Here is an 18,908-nt window from a genome sequence, read left to right as displayed (position 1 = left end):
GGGAGGCTGTAAACATGCAGATCACTATGAGTCAGATCTAGTAGTGAGACCCTGAACACCCTGTAGATCCTTCCCTGAAAATACAAAAAAAAAAAAAAAAAAAAAAAGTCACACCTTCTATGGTCAAATTTCCTTCCCTAGATAGAGATAGTAGCATTGTCCACCTCATAAAGCTGTTGAATCGCATAAGTTAATGTGTACAGAGTGCTGTTTATGTGGCATAGTGTGTTAGCTCTCAACACTAACCTGCCAAACCAATTTCCTAACCAGGAATTTCAGACACTACATCCATTCAGCCACAAGGAGAGCTAAAGAGATACTGACTTGACTCTGAAGTGTTTCATTCCCAAGAGGGAAATCCTTCACTTTCCTTATTCAATTACAAGCATACATTTTAAAAAGCCTCCTATGGTATAGCTTGAGTTGAGACAAAACAAGCAATTTCTATCATAAATTCATCCACCTTAAGCTAGCACTAGCTCACATTTGAGAACTTTCCCACACCTAGTAATAATAATTTAAATCTCTTAAACCTATCAACACAGATATCTAAGTCCTTCTGAAATACAATTTTCTCACATTCAACTTTCATCTCATCACAGAAAAGATCAACACCTGAGCAGCACAGTCTACAGATTATGTGCCTGTCGTTCTTCACTTTGAATGCCTGTCATACACCTGGCCCAGTGTCAGCCTTGAGGAGGGCTGACAATGACAGAAAACTGTCCCTCGTATCATGAAAATATAGGTTGCATGTGCTCTTCAATAAAGCTGCCAAGTGTGGCTGCTAAAAATTAGCATTTATCAAAATTAAACAAAAAATGAAAAAATTTTCCTCCTTCAAACTAGTCACATCTCTATACTAAGCTGCTACTGTCTTAAACAAAAGATATTTGCCTGCTGTGTTACATGAAGGATATTTGTAGCACTGTGAAAAGTTCTGCTTGGAATTGCTGATTATGATAAAGATTTTTTTTTAAGTACATAAACTGTAAGCCAGCAATGAGAATACGGTATGTGGTGGTCGGCTTCCCAAGGCAAAGTGCGTAAGGTTGCCAGGCGTGGTGTCTATGGCATGTAACCACAGATCTTTGGAGGAGAATCACGATTTTGGGATCAGCTTGGGTAATTTAGCAATATAATGAGACTCGATCTTAAAAAAATAAAATAAAATAATAAAAGGGCTGGAGATGTAACTCAGTAGGTTTAATCTCTAATACTACCAAAAAATAAAAACTTAAATTTTAAAATACCTGAGACAATCAACTTCTAAGGAAGGAAGTTTAATTTTAGCCCACTGCTTTGGAGGTGTCAGCTGATGACTACTGATCTTATTGCCTTGATCCTAAGGTAGCCTGGCATATCATGGTGACAACATGTGACAGAGGAAACCTGGTCACCTTAAGTGGCTGGAAGAAAACTAAGTAAGGGTGGCAGTCTCAGTCTCCCTTTTAACACCAGCCATAAGGACTGCACTTCTTTCACTTGGCCCCATCTCCTGACAATTCCCCCAACTCCCAAAAGTACCACAGGCTGGCGATCAACCCTCTAACACACAGGCTTTGGGGAGACTCACACATACACCACAGCAGTGTGAAAATGCTATGATGAAGGAAAACAGGATGCTGGAGGGAAAAACCTCTAACAGTTGTGTAGAGATGGGGACTAAGAAAAACATCTTAATAGTGAAATCAAGCCCTAATTAGAATCTTTCCTGTTCCTAAGAACTATAAGCTTATTTCAGAATACAGATGTGAAACACTAGTACCAACCAAAGATGATCTTTAGAGCCTAGCAGAATCATATGTCTCTGAGGAACAGAACCTGAAGAATGGAAACAGGATCTCCAGGACCTGAACTACAAATAAGAGACATTTTCTACAACTGCAGACTCACCAGAGTTACTCTCCAGTTCCCCTGGGACCAGCGTTCTAGGTGGGGACTCCTTCACCAAGACTTCTGATGAGGGCCAGTCAGCCCTCTGCTTCCCTGTGAGCCACTTAAATTGACTGGGCAAATGATTACAGTTAAATGATTACAGCTCAAAATTAAGCTCCTCCATTTTGCAAAAAACACAGTAGTGGTTTTTACATGTATCAGACAGAAAGCCCTTGCTTGAGATCAACGGTCTGAGCTGAGACTTGCCTGACAAATACCTTCCAAGCGGTTATCACATACTGCTCAGGGAGAAGAACAGGCACAAGACCAAGACCCATCCCAGGCCACCTTCTCTCCTGACCTGATCCAGGGAAGATGGAGGGAATTCCCATTGTCTGCAGTGCATTACTTTTAGTTCTGGGTCTTCCATATGGGAGTGAGGAGAATAAAACCACCTTTACTGCCAAGTTAGTGCAAGAGAAAATAAATCTGTCTGCCCAGTTAGATAGCAGCTAAGGAATTTAAGTGGACCACAATGAGAGGAGGTAAAGGGCTGATTGGCTGGTCCCCGGGGCACTTATAAATAAATCTGGTAACTCCTGTAGTTGTGGAACATGTGCCTCATTTCTAGTCCAGGAACTCAAGGCCCTGCTTTCATTCTTTAAAGTTTATTTTCATGCATCTCTTCCCCTTTCAACTGATTTGCAGATCTTACCTATATCCTAGTTTTCTCAACACCTTTCCTGAAGCACAAATCTAAAGCCTTTTTTAAAAGAAATTCTAGGCCTAGTGTTTTTCTTTTCAATTTTCTGTAAGTCATTTCTCTCTCCAAAATTCATTCACGCCAATACAAATGAAAGTTGACAAAACTCTATTTTCTTGTAGGACAGGCGGCATAGATCTCTTTCTCATCACTAACTGTCTTCTCTACTAAGCAGTACTAACATGGATTCCCCAACATGTTTTGCTTTGATTTCATTTTGGTTTGTTTAGTTTTGTTTTGCAAAACTTCTCACCTGGTTAGGCTGGGGTATTTGAATATTAACACTTCCCGTGAGGAAGAAGTGCTAATACCGTAGGCAGAATGACATGGTCTGAAAAGCTCACAGGAAAGGGTGGGACTAGTCCAGCATAGAGAGTGGGGCAGAGGCAGAGAGAAAACAGGGTATCTTTCTAGTAACTGATGCAATATGGCATCACAGTTACCAGTGTGGCCTTCACAGCCAGACTGCCCACAAAAGCCACCAAAGCCAGACATGGCTTGTGATCATTCTAAATGTCTAGTTAAAGAGCTACATTTGATATCGTACTTTTTTTTAAAGCACATACTCAGTTAAGTTCCTGGAAAATAAGTATGACCAAAATGAATATATAAACCTACTTTTTCAACTGTACATTTTGTTGAATACAAATAGATTAAATGCTCCTGATCAGAATTTATCATCAGAATTAGATGTGCTATGAGATCAGAATATATCCAAGATTTTGAAGACAGTATAAAATGTAAACTAATATTAATTTTTATGGTAATTATGCATTGAAGTGATAATATTTTGATTATACTGAGTTTAACTAAACATATCATTAAATTGACTTCACTTGTTTCTTACTTAAAAAAATAAAACTTGGGGCTGGCGAGATGGCTCAGTGGCTAAAGCACCTACTTAGAACAAGCTTAGCCAAGCACAGGGACCACGGTTCAATCCCCCAGCACCACGTGCCAGCCAGCCCCGCCCCCTGGTGGGCTGAGCTGGTCACACACACACACACACACACACACACACACACACACACACATAAATGAAATAAATTTATTTAAAAAATAAAATTAAAATTAAAATTAAATAAATACATAAAACTAAATCTGTGCTCACACTGCATTCCTATTGGATAGTGTTCTTTGGGAGCATGAACTGCAAGGGCTCAAACTCTGTTTCTGCAACTTCTTAACTATAAAATGAGCCCGTGTGTGTTTTCCAGGTCTTCTACAGAAGGTTGCCTAACAGTATGTAGAGCTGATAGAGATACAAGTGAAGTACACTTGATGTAACTAATTCATGAATAGTTCATGATACCTGATGTGCTCAGTATATGCTATTCTTATTATGTTTACAGTTGTCACCATGTGGGGACAGCAAGATATGTGAAGAGACTGTGAAATATCAGAATTTTTGTTTTTGTTAGGGAAGACTGGAATCAGATATCCATTTTTATATGGGTAAAAAAATGCCCAAAACCTCATTTCCATGGTGTCTGCTCTGTATTAGGCCCCAATTAAATCCATTTACATCTGTGAGGCAAACATGCTACCACCTGAGTACATTCTCTTCTTACAAGATTCCAAAAAGCACAACCAATAGAAGGTGTCTGATATAATTTAGAAAAAGGCTTTAGTAAGAATGTGGCATTAAGTCGTAAGTACAAAGGAACTCTGCCACTGAATCAACCTTATGCCTTTCAGAAAGCCCTTGGGTTTCCTGTGCTGTTTCCCAATCAATTAAATAGGGATAATAGAAAGTACTATCATGAGGATTAAATAAGGTACCAGGATAGACAGAACTCTGTAAATTACACAGCACTGTGCTAAATGTCATTATCTTCTACTTTTAGAATCATTACTGCAGGATTATCTTTCCTCCCAGAAAAAAAACAAAACATACAATTGCTACTATGGAATTGTTTCTAAGGATCCTCATCCTGGATTTTTATTTCTCCTTAACTGATCTGAGATAAAATAATCACATGCTATGGTGTAAAAAATTCCACTACTTCTTTGAAAAATAAAAATGTAGAGCCATTGAGATAGCTCAGTGGTCTACTTGCCTTCCTAGGCAACCGCAGGGATCTAGGTTCAACCCCATTACAGCATCTGATGCAGGCCCATCCCCCAGAGCTCGAAACTGACCACCAATACCGAGCATGGTGGCACATGCTTGTAATCCCAGCTCTGGGGAGGCTGAAACAGGAGGATCACTGAGTCCAAGCTGCTAGTGAGACACTGTACCAAACATGTAAAACTAAAAAAAAAAAAAAAAAAAAAAAAAAAAAAAAAAAAAAATTAAAAATTAAAAAAAGTGAAAGATCATTGACGAGTAAACCAGTTAAGTAATTACCAGCTTCTAATGCTTCAGCTCTTTTACCTAACTAATCACAAACAAGTCTTAGAGGATTTGGGACACAGATCAGTTAACTTTTCATTCATTTTTAGATTCATTCATTCAACAAATACATTATGCCAATGAAATTAAAAAAAAAAAAAAAAAACTGGAGGGGACTCAGATGTGGGTGATGCAGTTTCAATTAGTTAGTCAAAGTAGGCCTCACAAAGTAGATAACATTCAAGCATTAAGACAATAACTTGATGTTGGGGACCACAAATTACAAACTAAGTCTAAAAGATTTCCAAAATGGACAACCATTTTGTCCTTCTCTGTGACCCAGATTAGAACGTGGAAACTCCCTGCCTTCTCCTGGTCACAGCTGAGTCCTGTAGTTCCTGATTCTATGGTGCACACAAGACAGATAAGCCCTTCTGAGGAAAACAAATGATGTTTAGAATAATGTAGTAGCCAAGGTAGAAGTTTTGCTTGGGGGAAAAAAAAAAAAAAAGCTTCTTTGTTAATTCTTGCCTTATGCTTTGTTCTTCTACTAGCCAGTCTTAAATGCTATTGCTGTTCGCAGAGTTACTTACTACCCATCCCCCTGCACTGGCTAATAAAAGTGGACTAGCTGAAGAGGTCTTTGTCTTGGCCCTTCCTGAGACACTAACCTCCCAGACCCTCTTTCACACATTACTAAATCATCTCTGTCTCTTATTTTATCCTTCACCGTACTGCTCATGTAGGCAGTTGGGCATTTGGCCAGGTCCCTGGCAACATGAAGAAGTGGATTATACAAATTCTGGAAAGAACATTCTAGAAAAAGAAAACTCACCTTTGACTTTCAATAACCATGGGGAACCAGGGCAGTTGCAGCAAAGCAAGGAACTTAAGAATAGAAGTCAGAGAAGTATTCGGGGAGATGGGACAGATAGATCGTGCAGGATCTCAGAGGTACAAAGGCTGTGAAAGTTACTCTTCAAACCAGAACACGTTAAGGATCAGAGATGTTACTAATAACTACACTGGAATAATAGTCGTGAACCATTCACCTGGTTGATTGGTGTCCCTAGTTTTAAGCCTTTATCTTGTGATGGACCTTATTTTGGATGCAAAACTGGAAGAACAGAATCTATTTCTGAAATCTTGTTAAGTGCTCTAAGTGAAAACATACTTAAGAAAGAGATATGCATTGTTGATGGTTCTCTAGAAGAACAGAATTAGAGAGAGTAAAGAAAGAGGAGAATATACATATAATCTAATAAATATTAAGCTTACAAGATCAGTGGTGGGAGAATCCACAATGCCGGACTGCAGGCTGACGAGCAGGACACCAAATCTGCTCAGCCTAAGAAGCTGGAAGCCACGTCACAAGCGAGATGGAAGAAGCACCAGTCAAATATAAAATACCTTAGAGCACGCTGGAGAGTCACTGGTATGAACTGCTTTGAAACCTGAAGAAACTGGAGGTGTAGTCTCAGCTAACAGCCGCAGCAAAAAATCCACCAGCTTAAGCCAAACGGAGAGGAAGGCAAACTGACTTCCTCTCACTTCCTCTTTTATTCCTCCTGGACAGCAAGCTTATTAAGGAGGTGCCACCCACGGAAGGGGTGGGTCTTCCCTCCTATTTGCTGGCCTATATGTCAATCATAATCATCTGCAAAAACCTTTTAGGGGCACTTGGAAATGTGTTTACTAATCTTCTAAATGTTTCTTAATCCAGCCAAATAGAGATATCATTATTAAAGATACAAGAAAGCAGTATACCCTTTCAAAGGTTGAAACTAGAAAAGGTTTAGATTTTTTACAGTTGTTAAATGCGTGCTGCTTTACAAATCTTAACTCCAAACGCCCCCATCTTTCCTAAGCTGAAGCTTGTGTGAAAGGTCTCCTAGGACGCCATGGAGCAGACTGGGCCTGACTCTTTTAGTCAATTTGTTGGACCTTGAAAGCTGGATTGAATCTGTAACATAAGGTCGCCATCCAGAAAAAAGAATTCTCTTCAGTCTTTCAGAAGAGGAACAAGAGGGATGACCATGAAAAGATATTGAAACGGTTATTTTTAATTCTGAGAACACATACGAACTTGTTTTAGTCATTTGTAGATGTACAGATTGGCAGCATGAAACATACAGCGCTGTTTTTTCCATCACCACTGTGCATCTCCAATTTGTGTCATAATTTCCAACTCTTTCCACCTTTTGATGTTTGTTTACTTTAAGCCTTACCTTATGCCGCACTCACTTCTGTGTAAGGCTGACAAACTTTCCTGATTAGGGTTCTCAGGCTGTCCCATGTCAACAAAGACAAAGGATGATGCATTACATCTTCCTTCCTAAAATAACCCATATGACCTCAATGTGCTCACTTTGTATGCAAAAGGAGAGAAAAGACAGAGAGAGGATAGATGGGGAGAGAGGAGGAATGCGATACCTCCTGATAAACAAGAGAGCCACTTGCCACAGTATAACTAAGCATGAACTGTGGAGCAGGGCTTCTAGGAAACTGCAAATGGTGGGTGGAGGCACAGAGGTGTCTTCAGTCCTTTGCTTTTCATTCATTTACTTTTCATGCCTGGAAGAGGACCCTAACACAGAACTGAAGGAGCCATTTTGCATTCACAAAGTATAAAGTATGCACGAAGTATTATGAAGTGGAAAGAAACATCTTGGGGCCCAGAGGATTTTGCAAAACTACTGTGCCAAGCCTGGGCAGTTTATTACCAAACAGAAGAAAAAATAAAAATATTATCAGATGCCTATAGAAGCCCATTTTTTTGGTGATATAGTTTTTTATTCACTCAAGTCTGTTACTGTCCCCTGAATGCCAGTCACCAGTGCTGATGGTCACTTTCTCCCAGGCTTCTCACCCACGTGTCTTTCCTTCCTCCCTGGCACACCACACCGACAGGCAGAACTGCTTTGCTTCCAAACTCTGGTGCTCAGCTAGGTCCCCCCATCTTCTCTAGAAAGCTCTCTGGCCCCTTTTCACATCATGTAGAACTGATAGGAACTGCAAGGAGCCATGCTCTGTGGAAAAGCAGAAAAATCAGCCAAAGTTCTCCCCGCTATGCCCTAAGTGGTATCCCCACTTAAGCTCCAAAAGAAAGACAAGATCCCCAAAGACATCGCAGAGTGGTATGAGTGCCTGTTATATATTTTACTCCTCAACTAAATACTGTGAACATCTTTTGTTTTTTTAAGACTTGTTTTTTAATGAGGTCGTCTTTTTTTTTTTTTTTTTTTTTTTTTTTTTTTTTTTTTTTTTGTATTTAGGACAGGGTATACAAGGTGTACAGGGTCTCACTGTGTAGATCGGATGTGTAGTGATCCTCCTGTTTACAGCCTCCCAAGTGCTGGGACCACAGGTGTGTGCCACCAAGCTCAGTCTTAATGGCGTTCTCAGCGCGCCCTTGGGACGGGGCTGGCATGGCAAGCCCAGGGATCAAACTCCTGGCCCCTGCATCTGCCTAAGCAGGCACTTTAATCCTGCTGAACTATTTGGCCAGCCCTGAGGTCATCTCTTTTTAGCAGTCAAATATATAAAGATCCATTGTACTGAATGTGTCTAATTCAAGTGTAGAGAAATGGAAGCAAGGCTGATTCCCTTCTTCTATTAGAGGAAACAGTTTCCTCTATTAGATGAGACACAGAAATGCCCTCAGAAAACATCAAAAACTAGCAATTAATAGAAGCATAGCTACTTTTATATGCCTACTAAATTCACAATGTGAAAAACCACAAATATACCACTAGCGGTTTTCCAGGATATCCTAGAAAGCAAATTTTATGACATATTGAGTCTTAATAAATGGCTACATCTTTACCCTGATAATTGCACTCAGGGATATATAGTTCATGAAAAAATTCAAGAGCTATTCAAGTTGGAGTTAAGTCTAAGGAATACCACAAGATGTTACCTTCAGAGTTACTTACAATAAAAAAATTGAAAAGAAATTCTAAAGCAGTAAATATTAATAACAATGTGCCAGGCACTATATTAAACAAGAAAGATATAATTCAGAAAAAAGCAACTCAACTCCATCCTTAGCTGGAACTCATATTCCAGTAGTAAAAACAAATAAAAAATTATTTTTGGGTGGTGATAAAAATAATGAAAAGGGAATAGAGTCAAGTAAAATAACAGAGCTTATAAATGATGGAGTCTACACTTGAATTTAGGCAAGCTGATATTTTCTCAACGCTTTACCAGTTTGCTTCAGATTTCCAAGGACTGAAGAAATTCACTGAGATCAGCTACTTCAGTTGCCAGTAGAGCAAAAAAGAATGAAATTATTTTCGTTTGAGGGAGATCTTCAAAGCAGAATGGTTCGATCAGTCTCCAAGTCACTTGTCCAGGAGAGCAGATGACTTTGCTAAACCATGGGGCACAGGTATCAGTGAAGAGCCATAAGTCAGAAATTAACACTGCACTTGAGGGCTTCTCTTTAGCTGCTTCCCAAATACCTGGGAATGCAGCTGAGACCAAGACCAGGGCCCTGCTTCCACCTAACCATGTCTCAGCAGCTATCTCAGGAGCTATCTCGTGGGCTTCTTATCCTGAGAACAAGAATATGAGCTGCTGCCCTTCTTTGGTGCAGAACTGTAAGACCACAGTCAGACTGAATTTTTAAACTTCTTTTATATTAGAAGCCATAGTGATGTATAAAAGGCTAAATTCTGTGTTCCCTAGTATCTCACTGTGTCATGGTACTCCAAGGTCTCTGGACCTCAAGGTGCCACTTTAAAAAATCATGCAGATTTCCAGCTTAAAACATGACCTCGTTGCTCACTCCTAATGCAGTTGCTCCAACTTTGCAGTGAATTATCTATGAACACAGAGATAAGTGTAAAGATACACACACACACACACACACACACACACACACACACAAAGTTTAAATCACTAGTCAACTCTTGGCCAGAATGTAAGAAGCTGAGAGAAATGAAAAGAACAATCTGTATTCCTAGTCAACTGTTACTCCACATTTGTTCACCTAAAACAAAAAGCTGAAAAGATATTATATCTCTCCCCCAATTCCCTTCCCTCCAGACTGAAGAAATAGAGCCTTTGCACCAAGCAGAAAGCTGAGATTGAACTGTATGTGTATTGATTTTTCTGGGGCAAAGTGTCAACTGTTTGCACTCTCCTTTGCTAAGAAGTCCATGTTTAGAAAGCATGAGGGCAGCATCATCGATGGGGCAGGGCACAGGAGCCTTCAGTATCACATTTCATTTGCTGTCTAGAAAATTATGTATTCTCACTGTAAAGTGCTCTAGGTTGTAGCAGAGAAAGTAGAACTTTACTAACAGCCTTTACCGGCAATAGCCTTCTGGTAATCTATTATTCAGCATCTATCATAATAGTTAATAGAATAAAGCTCATCTCAGTTCAACAAAGCCAGACTCGTTAAACACAAGCTCACAACAACCACAATGAGATCAGGTAGGGCTGGGCACATGAATCTGCTCAGATTAGGTTTGCACTTATTCTAGTATCAAACGGAGAGATGCCAAGTTGGAATTCCTTTTTTTGCAGTTCAAACAAACTGGCCTCTGGCCCTGTAAGACACATCACAGAGCAAGGGAAACTGGCTCTAGCTTGAAGCTAAATACAGGTGATGGTTCCACAGCATTGTGAATGTATTAAATGCCACAGTTATTCACATGAAAGAGGCTAATGTCATGCTGAGATCACCTTGCATCTAAGTATTTGCGTTAAGAAGTTTCATTTGGAAGCAATTTTCTGGACTTTAAGAAAATTACATCCCCACAAAATTCATAGCATCAGATTTATGAAACAAAGATCAAGGGAGAAACACACACACACACACACACACACACACACACACAATTAATCCTAATCCTAAAAATTTTAAGAAAAAATCAAATATGAGGGCCAGGGAGATAGCTCAGTAGAATAAGTGTTTGCCTGGCAAGCACAAGGTCCTGAGTTCAATCTCCATTTCCAGCAAAGAAAATAAAAATTAAAAAATAAAGTCCACAAAGTAATATTACAAGTCTCAACATGTATGGATCTCATTAAACAGACTCAGCAGATATAGACAGAAACTGTCAGACCTCCACTAATAAACTGACAAATTTACCCTGATAGTGAAAATCTATACAGCATATTCTTTTCTTTTCTTTTTTTATATCATATTCTTTTCAATAAATTATGGTTGAAGCACTCAAAACTTTTTAACAAACATCATAGAAAAATTGAACAACACAATTAACCACTCTGATCTAATATAACACTTAGAAATATCTATTGTCTACTCAATCTATTTATAAAAGTTATCTCAATAAATTTCAAAGAAATTTTCCCTGGGAATTTAGCTCTGGCTGTGGAACAAGTGGAGTTCAATCTTAAATGAACTCAAATAAATTTTTTGACATCTACATCAACAAAAGAAAACAGATGAGATTAAGAAATTAAAAAGCTGAAGCCATGCCACTCAAATATCTGAGTTCACGGGAGTGAGAGCATATTAGGCATTTTTTTTAAGTACAAGGATGCCAGATAATAAAGCTTTTTCTCTCTCTGATGTTTTCAGTCCCAATGTTACATCAAAGTTATTCTGGGCCTGGGAGATAGCTCAGCAGCTTAAGTGCCTGCCTGGCAAGCGCAAAGTTCCAAGTTTGATCCCTAGTACCACAAAAAAAGTCATTCTGCCATGCTATTCTTCTTATCTTTTATTTTAGAACAGCTCTCTGACCCCTATGCTGTTTTCTCCTTCAGCTCAAAATCAAAAGCCCTCTTCTAAATATAAATTCCCATCAATAAGACACCTGCAGTCCAACACACCCAGAAAATCAAAAGTCCTTTTAGACTCAGTCTGGTTCAACTCTCAGAACAATATATTCTAATTCCTGCTGCAGCCAAATGCATTTCCTTTTGTTAAGATCTCAGTTGTGGTGGCATAAAAGAGGGCTTCTATTCCCTCTGTCAATTCAAAGTTTTAAAAAATCAGGCTGCCGATAGCTTTTTCTTTTCTGGAACACAGTCAATAATCTCTGTACCAGAGAACCACCTACTACTTTTTTCCTAATTTTCTGATTAGCAACTGGTTCCCAGAGGTTTGTTTGTTTGTTTGTTTGTTTGTTTGTTTTTTCCCCCAGAACACTTTCCACAGGCCTTACCTCATTAGAATCTCTTTCCACAGCAGCCTGGTTCCTAAGTCAGACTTTCAGGAATAAGGAGTAGAAACATACCTCAGACAGGGCTCTTCACTCACTAATGGTAGAGAGGATCAGAAGAGGTTTGGAGGAACACAGAGGGGCTCAACAACTTCAAGCACTGAGCAAGAATGCACAGGATTAGCAGGCTCTGCCCACAAAAAAAAAAATAAGTTTCAGTTTCCTTTCGTCAATCCAGAACATTTTTTTTCTATTAACTCCTCACTAACTGGAGATTTCAGCCTAAGATATTTTAGGTATAGGAAACCAAAAGCCAAAAGCTCTCCCTCTATTTTGTTTCTCATATTTTAGGGGCATTCAGAACTTCCAGTAGTGGACAAAAGGTAGCATAGTGGTCCCCTGATCAGACTATACGTGGGAGACCACACTGATGTGATTTTTATTACAACCTATTGTTATAATTGTACTATGTTGTTTTTAGTTTTATTTTTATTTTTTTATGCATTTAGTACAGGGCCTACAGGGTCTCACTACACAGATTGGACTCGCAGTGATTCTCCTATTTTTACCCCCTCAAGCACTGGGATTACAGGAGCATGCTCCCATGCCCAATCTCAATCACTGTCTCACAGCATCCTGAGGGCAGGGGCAGCACAGCACACTGGGTATCAAATCCCAGTCCTTGAGATTGCCTAAGCAGGAGCTTTAACCTGCTGAGCTATCTGGCCAGCCCTAGTTGTTGTTTTTAACCTCTCACCATGCCTAACTTGTAGTCTGAACTATCATACCTAACCAGCATGCATGTGTGAGTATAGGAAGCGTATAATACAGGGCTCTGTCCTACATGAGATTTCAGGCATGCATTGATGTCTTGGGACAAATCTCCCACACACGAGGAAAGAGCACAACTGTATAATCAGAGGAGCTCAAGATCAGTGGTGAGAAAGCACCCCAGACAGGTGATCAGCAGGAGGGACGTGCTGAGAAAGAATGCAAGTATCAACCCACAGAATGACCAGGGACACCAGAGCCCGAGGAGGAAGGAAACAGGAGCAGGAGGTAGGCAGCAGCCTGGGTTAACAGGATCGCTGTGGCCTTGGTTTCCACAGAAAGGGTTCAGTAAGGACTATCAAGTGACCAGTGCTGCTCAGAGAAGTCCTGTGCACCTCAAGCCCTGCAGTCACCGGCACTAGGAACTCTTATGCAACTGTAATATGGTCCCTGGATAACACAGGGAGAAACTTTGGGTTTTTTTGTTGTTGTTTTTTTTTTTTTTTTTACTTTTATACAATTTATTCTGAATATTAAATAAGACAATGTATTTTTTTCTCTTTTTTCATTGAGAAATAAATATGAATGAGAGTTTCACAGCTGATTAATAGGGCAGTTTTGATAGTCAATACACTGTACATTGTTATCTTCTTAGTGGTTATCCATGGTACAAGAAGCAGACAGGATATTCTGTCCAAACGCCGTTAGTACACCTCTTTCTTCTCATTGAGTTAAGCGAAAGTAGCTATAAATTTATCCTATTTTGTATATATAAATACAAAATGATCTTTCCATTGTACCTTTTTTTTAAATTTTATTTATTTATTTATTTTTTGTCCTGTCAGAGGTGAATATTCTATTGGCATCTAAATACTATAAGTGTTTGAATTCAACTAAACAATCTAACACTGTCAGCAGTCTATAATATTAGTGGGTTATCCTCAGAAGTTATTGACTTGAGCCTTTTACAGCTCATTGTATTAATATGGATTTACTTTATATACCTCATTTTTATACTTTTCTACTGGATGGTTAAGACCAAGATATAGCAAGACCTATATACCCAGAAATGTAACTTTTGTATCTGATAAGGTCAGCCAAGTACCAGGGAGAAACCTTGAAAAGGAAGGGGCACTTTTGTTTTAAAGTAGCAAAAAAGAAAGATATAAAAGAATTTTTAAAAAACAGAAAATTAAATCTGACTTTTAAGAATTTTTTGTGGCTTTAGTGAGAGCTTTTTCATAAATGAATGAAAATAATGAGTAAGAAGCCAGAAAACAAGAAGAACTTGTGTAGACTGTAGTTAGGAGAAATTTAGCTGTCAAGGGAAGAATAGGGGTAGGTCAACACACTTTGAAAGGCTGGGGAAGAGGCAGGAAAAAAAAGTTATTTTGTAAATGAAGATTAAATTATGTGCACCTGCATGCAAGAGGGGAGAGAGAGAGAGAGAGAGAGAGAGAGAGAGAGAGAGACAGAGACAGAGACAGAGACAGAGACAGACAGAGAGAGACAGAGACAGAGAGACAGAGGCAGAGAGAGAGAGTGGAGAATCTGTGTGCACATTAGGTTGAAGGCCAAGAGTTATAAAAATTGCAACAAGGATAAAGTTAAAAGAAGATCAGATCAAGATTCTGAAGACATCAAAAAGATGAACTGTGGAGCACAAAATGAAAATAACTCCAAGGAAGAAAAGAAATAGCTCCTAAGGCAAAAGAGGTAGGAATATAAGAAAACTAATAAAACTTCAAAAATAATTTGTATAGAGAGCAATTTTTGTGGTACTGAGGGCTGAACCCAGGGCCTCACACTGAGCCACAACCCAAGCCCTGGTTTTATTTTTTTATTTGGAGACAAGGTCTCATTAAATTAAGTTACCCAGACAGGGCTTCCTCTTGTTATCCTCCCACCTCAGCCTCTCAGCGTGCTGGAGTTACAGGATTCCACTACCACATCTGGGTGGAAAATGTTGAGGGGCAGGGTTGTTGCTTTGTTTTGGGGGGTATTGTTTTGTTTTGTTTTTCTAAAACTCAGGGGAACTAAGCTCTCCAAGGAGATACAGTTTCTCCAAGTGGGCTTTAACTCAAGCCAAGTGTAATTATTCAGTGGACTGTTCACTGTACAAAGAAAAACCTAGGAAGGGAGGCAGAAGGTCAAGAGCAACCACGTAGGCTGGCCAAATAGCTCAGCGGATTAAAACGCCTGCAAGCAGGAGCAGGTGGGAGTTCGATCCCCAATCCTGTGGTGCCGGCCCCACCCCCGGGGTGCATTGAGACCGCAATTGAGACTGGGAGTGGTGGCGCCTGCCTGTAAACAGGAGTCTGATCTAGTAGTGAGACCCTGAACATCCTGTAGACCTTTCTCTAAAATGCAAAAAAAAAAAAGAAAACCTAAAAAAAGAGCAACTGTGTAGGCTCAGATCCCAGAAGTAAAACAGCTCAAAAGAAAGAAATGAAAAGAAACCAAAGGCCCTTTTGCAAATGGGAAGGGAATCAAGAAACAGAGGCAGAGGTGAGGTGTAAAAAGAGTTAAGATGTGTTCCCTATGGGCACCAGAGCCCCACAATGAGAGCAATCACTGTGCACTGCACTCAAGGGCTGCGGCCAGAGTCATGCAGCGGGAGGACTGCATCAGAGTGCTCTTCTGGGCTCAGCTTTGCATTTCACGCCCACGTCCTCCCCCACAAAGTGCTTTCCTTTATTTCCTTTCCAACTTTTTTATTATGAAAATTTTCAAATTTAAATTTGAATAGGAAACTATAATGTACCCTCACATATCCATCAATTAGGTTCAAGACATGTTAATAGAGCTGGAGCTATAGCTCAGTGGTACAGCACCTGCCTAGCAAGGGCAAGGTCCTGGGTTCGATTCCCTGTACAAAAAAAAAAAAGAAAAGAAAAGACATGTTAAAATGTTGCATTACTTGCAAATATTATAATGTACTATGTTTGTGTTTCTGCATAAACTTATGGTGGAACCACTTGAAACTGGGTTAGAGATCATGATATTTTACTACATGTGTCAAGATACAATCCCTTAAGTAAGAATGATCTTCTACCTGCCCTGCCGGCCCCGCCCCTAGGGAGTGCTGAGACAGCAATTGAGACTGGGCGTGGTGGCACTCACCTGCAATCCCAGTTCTTGGGAGGCTGTAAACAGGTGGATCACTACAAGTCTGATCTAGTAATGAGACCCTAAACACCCTGTAGACCCTCCCCTAAAAATACCAAAAAAAAAAGAGATCATCTCCTAGGCAACTTTAATATCTTCATTATACCTACAAAGACCAAAAATACCCTGAGGTTATCCAACACCTAGCCATATTCAAATTTCCTAAATTTAACAACAAACTATTTTCTAGTTAGTTTTTTCAAACTAGAATGCTATCAAGGCCTGTGTAGTGCATTTGTTTGGCATCTTTTTTATATTTTAAGCCAGACCAGAACAAACCACATACTGACTTCTCTTTATCCCCATGACCGAGGCTGTTTAAAAAAAGGCTTGGATAGCAGCCTGAAACAATTATCGCTTTCCCGATTGCTTCTGCTGGTCTTGCTTGGCGAGTGCCTGTGTCTCCTGCATACTGCAACTCTGCAACTGGGAGCAAAGGGCTCAGCTGGGCCCCGATGAAGCACCTTAGGGAAGGCCCTTCAAAGGCATTGCTGTGCCTTGGGTCACAACATCAACAGTCACATGAGGCCCAGCCACCTGCTGCCATGGAGGCAGTTTGACAGTGACAGCTCTCTCCATGTCAAAAGAGGTGACAGGTAGGCACAGAGGATGCATTCTGCAGGGTGATGCTTAGGGCTCATCCAAATAATCTATGTCATAACACCTTTGTATAATGATTCCAGAATTTGTTCTGAATTCTGCCTGTCATCAATTCCTTCAGGATGATAAAACACAATTTCTGCTGGTATCATTCCTCCTCCATTAGGAGCTCCCAATCTTCTGCAGCACTTACAATGGTTCTTTCTTTAAGAGACAATGTGTAGAAATGATGAATGTTTTGGGAGATGCAAATGCCAATGACTGTGACTTAATCAGTTCACAATTATGTACATGGGAAAATGATCCTACTGTACTCCATAAATATGTACGAATATTACAAGTCAATTTTTTAAACAGGCAAATAAACATAATGTGGTAGTCATTTGCACAATTCATCAATACGCTGTTTTACATTTTTGTGTTCCTCCATAACATATGATGGGTTTATTAATCAACTTTTGCTTCAGTAACAAGCAATTAAAATGTGAGTGGCTTAGAACAGCAATGATTTCTTGCTCACAGGCCTAGGGTTTTCCTTGCCCAGCTGTGGTTCTGGTGGGTTCTGCAGTAGGTGTTACCTGTCAAACCAGAGCTCTTAGGCAATAGCTCTCAGAGTCTGTTCTTCTTTTACAGATTAGTTTGAGTGCAGAAGAGAAAACAAAAGCAAGAAATGCCTCTTTTTTATTTCTTTATCAAGTATTAAGGATTGAACTTCGAACCTAGGGCTATTGCACTGAGTTACAGCCCTCCTTTTTTGGAAGGGCGACATTGCTTTTGTTTGGGGTTCTTTGAGACAGTCTCACTAAATTGCTAAGTTGACCAAACTGGTCTCGAACTTATGATCCTTCTGCCTCAGCCTCACAGAGTGCTGGGATTAAAGATATGTGGCACTCAACTGACTACCAAATGTCCCTTAAAACTTCTGCTTGGAGTCAGCATTTTGTCATATCCATTCACGCTGCATCGGTCAAAGCATATCACAAAAGCAGTAGAGTATGAGTATTGTGCCCCTGGGGACAAGCAGAGAAAATTACTTCCTATATGTGGGCATGATTACATGAAGCTCTTGGGACCACAAAACCACAGCAGACGCGCTACGTCACCTAGGACTTGCCCTTCTTGGTCACAGTGACGAGCAGACTCCTAAGCCCCTGTCCCTTCGCATCCCTAAATGAGTAAGATGTGGGTCCTAGGATATCTGCCAACCCGTGAGAGACAAAGAGTGAAAGTGAGAAATACACTCTAGCTTTAAGAGTTTTGATGCTGTTTGTCTTTGCAGCAGAACTTATCTATCCAGGCAAATATAAACATGGTAATGCTTCCCATTTTCTTTTTATTATTAATTCTAAGAGCAAGGAGTTGGTGTATTAATAACCTCCACCATGCAAATAAGCTTACATGTTTAGTTATCCTTTCTCATTCATCTTTTCCTTTTCTGTTTTATTTGCTTGAGTGTCTTTGAGGACTTAGCCATTTTTATTGATATAATCAACCCCAAAACATTCTTTTTATGTTCATATTGTCCACATTTGACTAGTGAGAGTTCTCCAAGGCTGAATATCTTTTCGCAAGACCTCAATTAGTCTCCAGCATTTCCTTCCTACGATTCTGTGATAAAAGCCAGTACGGTTGGCACACAACTGTAATCCCAGCACCCTTGCGAGGATAAGGCAGGAGACTGAATTTTAGACCAACCTGGGCAACTTGGTGTTTTGGGGGAGACCCTGTCTTAAAATAAAAGCAAAACCATTTAGAAGGGAAAGAATGTAGCTCAGTGAGAAGGGCTTGAGTTTAATCACCAGTGCTCCAAAGCAGTTCTGGCTCCATTCAATAAGAAAAATATACCCGCGTGTGCTATGTGATCCATGTTACAAAATGCTGTAGCTCCCGAGCTTTTACACTGGATAGAACATGTGTTATCACATTCCTTCTCTTCTTTCTCTCTTCTATCCACACTCTGTCCTGTTTTGGATTCCGCTTCTCCTTTCTCTCTCTACACACACATACATAGAGACTTACAGATTATACATAGAAAAACCAGTAACCTATTATATAATACATGATTCATTTTATATGCAACATATAGATTAGATAAAATGAATAGTATGATAGTATACTATAGATTATAGATATTATTTAGATTATACTATATAAATAGAATATATAATAGAAATAGAATATAAAATAGAATATATAGTTTATTATAATATACATTATATATTTTAGATTTATAATTAGACATAGATAACAT

At 39.6% G+C, this 18,908-nt stretch overlaps 1 protein-coding gene across 3 annotated transcripts in view; it reads right to left on the bottom strand.

The window, feature by feature from the left end:
- Positions 1-12,279, bottom strand: part of LOC111812201 (interferon-inducible protein AIM2-like) — a 64,190-nt gene extending 51,911 nt beyond the window's left edge. Inside the window, exon 1 of one of the 3 annotated variants that reach the window (XM_023699859.1) lies at positions 12,194-12,279. The gene's annotated coding sequence lies outside the window, so the exon portion shown is untranslated. The other 2 variants (XM_023699860.1, XM_023699861.1) reach the window with 2 other exon arrangements.
- Positions 12,280-18,908: the final 6,629 nt, after the last annotated feature.

Source organism: Octodon degus, unplaced genomic scaffold (genome assembly GCF_000260255.1).
Source record: "Octodon degus isolate 3935 unplaced genomic scaffold, OctDeg1.0 scaffold00116, whole genome shotgun sequence".
Lineage (NCBI taxonomy): Eukaryota > Metazoa > Chordata > Mammalia > Rodentia > Octodontidae > Octodon > Octodon degus.
This window is presented reverse-complemented; position numbering and strand designations above follow the sequence as displayed.